The sequence below is a fragment of the Urtica dioica genome, chromosome 6 (assembly GCF_054948205.1).
Source record: "Urtica dioica subsp. dioica isolate 48M chromosome 6, U.dioica_male_clone48M_v1_H2, whole genome shotgun sequence".
Taxonomy (NCBI): Eukaryota; Viridiplantae; Streptophyta; class Magnoliopsida; order Rosales; family Urticaceae; genus Urtica; species Urtica dioica.
In genome coordinates, this window is record NC_142761.1 from 42,539,622 (window position 1) to 42,546,445 (window position 6,824).

Consider the following 6,824-nt stretch of genomic DNA (forward strand, 5'->3'; position numbering starts at 1 on the left):
CCATCATCGGTGTCCCAAATCTAAAGATTGTTGAAGGAAAAATCTGTGGTGAATGCCAGATTGGGAAACAGGTCAAGAATTCTCACAAGATGGTGCAACATCTTACCACATCCCGTGTTCTGGAGCTTCTTCACATGGATTTGATGGGACCAATGCAGGTCGAAAGTCTCGGATGGAAGAGATACGTGTTCGTGTGTGTGGATGACTACTCCAGGTATACTTGGGTTGAATTTATTCGTGAGAAATCTGACACTTTTGCAGTTTTTGAAGCTCTCTGTAAGAAGGTTCAGAGAGAAAAAGGAGAGAGCATCGGCAAAGTGATCAGGATCCGGAGTGATCATGAGAGGGAATTTGAGAACATGAGATTTGCTAAGTTCTGTACTGAAGAAGGGATAGCCCATGAATTCTCTGCTCCTATTACACCACAACAAAATGGAATTGTTGAAAGGAAAAATCGAACCCTCCAAGAGATGGCTAGAGTTATGATGTTGGCTAAAAACATTCCACCACATTTCTGGGCAGAAGCTCTCAATACTGCTTGCCATATTCACAATCGAGTTACTATTCGTCCAGGTACTTCGATCACTCATTATGAAATATGGAGGGGGAGAAAGCCTAATGTGAAGTACTTTCATGTCTTTGGTTCGGTTTGTTATATACTTGCTGACAGAAATCCTCGACGAAAATTTGACCCTAAAAGTGATGAAGGTATATTTCTTGGATATTCTAGAAATAGTCGTGCCTATCGTGTTTTTAACAAACGCACTAAGACTATGATGGAGTCCATAAATGTGGTGGTTAACGATGATCATGATGTTACTAACATTACTAATGATGAGGATGAAGTTTTTCCTAGTAACACAGATGTCAGGACAGATGCTGAAAACTCTTTGGACGACATCTCTTCTGGAAACCCAAATGTCAGGACTGATTCTGATGACAAAGTAAGCGACATTGTTCCAGATGAAGGATCTCCTCCTGAGACTGAACAAAGAATTCCTTCCAGAAGAATTCAGAAAAATCATCCTGCTCATGAGGTGATTGGCGAAATCAGTGAAGGAATAAAGACTCGTCCAAAACCTCCTGTTAACTATCGGGAGATGATTGGTAATCTCTGCTTTGTCTCTAAGATTGAACCTAAGAATATTAATGAGGCAATTGATGATGAATACTGGGTTAATGCTATGCAAGAGGAACTTGTTCAGTTTGAAAGAAATGAAGTCTGGGAGTTAGTTCCTAAACCTGATAATGTGAATGTCATTGGAACTAAGTGGATTTTTAAGAATAAATCTGATGAACATGGTAATATAACTCGGAACAAAGCTAGGCTTGTGGCGCAGGGCTATACACAGGTGGAAGGCGTAGACTTTGATGAAACCTTTGCCCCTGTTGCGAGACTTGAAGCAATCAGACTCCTGCTTGGCATCTCTTGTCACCTGCACTTCAAGCTTTACCAAATGGATGTTAAGAGTGCTTTCCTCAATGGGTACCTGAATGAGGAAGTCTATGTAGCACAACCAAAAGGGTTTACAGATCCCAGCTCTCCACAACATGTCTACAGACTCAGAAAAGCTCTCTACGGCCTTAAGCAGGCTCCTCGTGCATGGTATGCGAGACTGACTCAGTTCCTTGTGCAGAATGGTTACACCCGAGGTGGAGTTGACAAGACTTTGTTCGTGAAAAATGAGAATGGAAATCTTATGATTGCTCAGATATATGTTGACGATATCGTTTTTGGAGGAATGTCAACCAAGATGACGGACCTTTTTGTTCGACAAATGCAATCAGAGTTTGAAATGAGTATGGTCGGTGAGCTAAACTACTTTCCTGGGCTTCCAGATCAAGCAAATGGAAGATGGCATCTTTATCTCCCAAAGTAAGTATGCCAAAAACCTGGTTAAGAAGTTTGGCTTGGAAAATTCTTCTCACAAACGGACCCCTGCCGCTACTCACATCAAACTCTCTAAGGATGAGCATGGAGAATCCGTTGATCAAAGCCTCTACAGGAGTATTATTGGCAGTCTTCTTTACCTCACTGCCAGCCGACCAGACATAGCCTACTCTATTGGTGTGTGTGCGCGATATCAAGCCAATCCCAAAGCTAGTCATCTGGCTCAAGCCAAGCGAATCATAAGGTACATCTCAGGAACAACCAATTTTGGCCTCTTATATACTTATGATACTTCCTCTACGCTTGTGGGATACTGTGATGCTGACTGGGCAGGTAGCACGGTCGATAGAAAAAGTACCTCTGGTGGATGTTTCTACCTTGGAAACAATCTCATCTCCTGGTTCAGCAAGAAGCAGAACTGTGTTTCCTTGTCCACAGCTGAAGCTGAATACATCGCCGCTGGGAGTAGCTGCACTCAGCTTCTCTGGATGAAGCAGATGCTAACTGAATATAATGTTGGACAAGATGTCATGACATTGTTCTGCGACAACATTAGCGCCATCAACATCTCAAAGAATCCTGTTCAACACAGTAAGACCAAGCATATAGAGATCAGACATCATTTCATTCGAGATCTTGTAGAAGAAAAGAAGATCAAACTCGAATACATTCACACCGAGAAACAGCTTGCAGATATTTTCACCAAGGCTTTGGATGCTAACCGGTTTGAAAATCTCAGATCCTCTCTTGGTTTATGCGTTATTGATCAATAGCAATTACTGTTTATTGGAGGGATTTTTGGTCTTATCTTCTGTGATAATCCTTCGCTGATTCTTGTTCGCGTGTTTGTTATGAATTTCATTTCATGGGCCCATTTATCTGGTTGGCCCATTCGACTGTTTTTCCTGGCTAAAGTGCCAATTGTTGTTTCTCTGGGCCTAAGATCGATCAAGGCCCACTTTATGTCACGACGTCGTATTTCTCCGTGCCTTGCTCTCATTCATGCAGACGGTTCCATTCTCGAGAAAGAAATGGAAGTTACTTCTTGTTCGAATTTTGAAATTTCATGTTTTTCGCTGATCTTGAGCTTTGTTTCCCATATTTGCTCGTTTACCCTTCTCGACGGTTACCTGTGTGGCAGTTTCCTTAGAATTCTTTTTAAAATGGTTGGCACCAGAAGCGGGATCAGCACCACCACTCCCTAAGAGAAAGTGAAAGCCACAATGAAGAAGAAAAATGTCGCGACAAGGAAACCTGGTGCTGAAAGCAACATGCATGGTGTTAGGGTTCGGGGACTGCGTCCCAGTGAACGCGCCGATGGTCAGGCCGGAGGTGCAATCGCTGGGTCATCAGTTCCCCCTGAGAATCCATCCCTCTCCGCCGTCAGAAGTGCCATGCTCAAGAAAGCCGCTCTCTCGATCACCGACATCACAGGAGATGTAAGCTCCAGCAGTTCGTCTGAGGAAGCAAGAAAAGAAGATGATGCTCCAGAAGGAGAAACCCTCACCGGTGGATCTCCCATCGAAAGCCCTCACAAGATTGTTCAAGGTAATCTCTTTGTCGCCCCTATTGATAATTCTAGGGATAGGGATTAGCTACCCCATGCTCAAGAGCCTACTCCTGTGGATGCCATTGGAGGCATGTTGGGCTTGAGTAAAGAAGTCACGAAAGGTGTGCCAACATCTTCTCTGGGGCAAGAAAGAACGACTAATCAAGTCCAGGATGTTGAAAAGGATATTCTTGCCTCTCTGAAAGAGAAAGTTCAGAAAGATGACGACGTGTGCCTCGCCACTCTTCTGTCGGAGAAGAGAAAGAAGAAAAGAAAGCTGATGGAAGAAAGTGATGCTCCCACTCCCATCCTTGCTAAGAAGAAGATGAAGAAACCGGTGAAGATGGGTTTGAACAAGAAGAAGATGGAGGGAAAATCTGTTGAGAAGCCAATTCCAGATGTTCTGAAGGATATAGAGGAGGAAGAAGAAGATACCCGTCCTGAGTTCGTGTCCCACATCTCCAGGAAATCTGTTGGAGGCCAAAAGCTTCCCAAGGATGTTCCCGCCGCTCCTCTGGATAATGTCTCCTTCCATGAGGAAGATCGTGTCAGAAAATGGAGGTATGTCTATCACAGAGCTATTTTTCCAGAAAAAGAGCTGTCTAAGGAGGCCCTGAAGATTGAGGTGATCATGGAACTTTTGTCCGATGCTCAACTCGGCAAAACTGTCTCTGGGATCGGGTCTTACTATCCTAAACTGGTGAAAGAGTGCTTAGTGAACCTGTCCTCTGAAGTTGATCAGCCTCATCACCCTAAGTTTGGGAAAGTCTTCGTGCGTGGCCACTGCTTTGATGTCTCCTCCACTGCTATCAACGCGTTTCTGGGAAGAGGAAAAATTGTCACTGCCGATCGACTTCCCTCCTTGGATGTGATTGCCAAAGAGATCACTAACGATGAGAAGAAGACCTGGCCTTCTAAGGGTTCTCTGCCTTCCTCAGACCTCTCGGCAAAATACTCGGTTCTCTACAGAATTGGTATTGTAAATTGGGCCCCTTCCTCTCACGGTTCCAGCATCAAGTCAGACCTGGCATGCCTCATTTACCAGATTGGTACTCGGGCGTCTTTCGACTTTGGGGAGTTTGTGTTCAACCATCTGGCCAAGCATGCTAAGTCCTATGCCGTGAAGCTTCCTATTGGCTTCCCCTATCTCTTGTCAGGTATGCTGGTGGCTCAGAAGAGAGATCTGCTCAGGGCTGATGACATTGCAGGTAAACCTCCCAGTGAACTCTCTTTCAGTCCTAAGTTATTTGAAGGGAAACATGCCAGAGATCTTGTCATGCCTTCTGTCGTAACTTCTGTCTCCCTTGGTCGTACCATCAACGTTGCTCCTCTATCGGAAAATGCCAAGAGCGATATTCTCAAAGGCCTGTTGGAAGAAGTTGCTGCTCTTAAGGAAATCATTGACCTCTCTACTCGAAGGAAGACTACTTGTGAGCGACTCATCTCTGTCATGACTCCCTCCTCTACCACTGATGGTGCATCTACTTCTCGGCCTGGTCCTTCTCATTGTCCTGATGATGAAGACACAGAGGGTGATGTCAGTAGCGATTCACAAGGTCATGCCAACGATGTTTCTAATCCCTCCAGTTGATGTTTATTTGTTCTGGTCTGTAACATCTAACTTCCTCTCAGACATCTTTCTGTTGGTTTTTCTTCGCTACTGTTGCTTGTGTGTTCTCTCTGGATGGTTTGTAAGACAACTTTCTCGTACTTTTTCTGACGAATGATATGTTGTTTTTCTAGTTCTCATTCCTTTACAGGCTATTGTTCCTCCCTCTGTGTTGTTCGATCCTTGCCTTTGGTATTATTTTGAGGCAATCAGGGGGAGATGCGTCATGAGGTCATTTATTTTGACTCTCTTCTCTGGGTCATGACGCTTGTATGAGAACTGGTCCTGGAAGTGCTTGCCTAAAAAAAAGCCAAATGGGGAGATTGTTGTTACGTTGTTTTGTTGGCTTTATTTTTTAGTGCAAGTTGTGTGGAAAGATGTCGGTCGTTTTGTTTTCACTTCTGGTGTGACATCTTTCCTCATGTGTGCAGACTCTTTTTCTAGCAAGTTTCCAGTTTTGACAGATTGCTTCGCTGGTGACTTTTTGCTGAGTTATTGCCTCGCTGCTGTCTTCATTACGAGATATTTGCCTCGCTGGTGCCTTCATTGCAAGATATCTCTCGTTGCTGTCTTCATTGCACGATATTCGCCTTGATGGAGTCTTTACTTTGTAATATTTGCTTGAGGCCGGGTAAGGAAACCCGAGATAACTTTCAGGATTGTAAAGCTGCTATAAAAGCCATGCGTTCCCCCTTAGCAGTCTTGACACTTTTGATCAAACACTCAGAGCGCTTAGACGTGCAAGACCGGCGGACTGGGAGGCTGTGTGTTTTGATTATAAGTGGTGTATTCTCTCAAACACTATTCCACAAAGATTGAGTGTATGTGAGAGTTGGGTTTTGTGTTCACGTGATTGAAGGTTCACGTACTGCTGAAGACTAAAGGTCATCCGAGCCAGGAGGTTGCTCGAAGGGTGGAATTGAGACGGAGCTCAAATTCAGGGGGAGTCCCTGACTAGGTGATCACTGGTGGTAATAGTCTCTAGGTTTTATTGATTTGTTGATTGTAATCAGATATAAACCTTGTGTGTACTATTGACTACAAGATAGTGAAAAACCTTTCCACTGGCAGCGTGCCCCCAGATGTAGGTGTGTTTCACCGAACTACGTAACCATATCGTGTGTACTTTGTTTACTGCACTGTTTTGTTGTTTATCCATATCTGTGTTCAAGCAAGTTGTCGGACACATTGTCAACACATTGTGTGCGACATCTTGACTTTGCGCTAATCAGAATTTCAAATGGAAAAAACAATATTGAAAGTGAGCTACAAGGGACTGAGTAGAGATAGAGATAGAAATTCTACGCAGACAATACTCGGGTATAAATATGAGAAAGTGGTTATGGGAATCAGCGTTCTCATTGGCAAGGCCCTCATAACTATAAATGAACATGGGACGATTTGGATGCATGATTTGATCCAAGAAATGGGCAAAGAAATTGTTTGTCGAGAATCAGTTGAGCTCTTCGCCATCGTTTCCCTCGCACTCTGCTTCTCTGTTACCGTCGTATCAATAAAATAAAAATAAAAACAGATTTTTTTGTATAAAAAAATGAATGAAGAGAAATAATGTCTTTTTTTATTTTTTTATTTTGGGGTTTCATTTTCAACAAAGAACATATGAAGAAGGAAGACACAAAAAAAAATTGCAAACCTTCTTTTTTTAATTGATGAGTGGTTTTTATGCAAAGTGCTACAATTGATGATGTGGATAGATAAAAAATGAAGAATATTTTTATGATGTGTAAAAATTTGGCAACTTATGCATTGGAGTT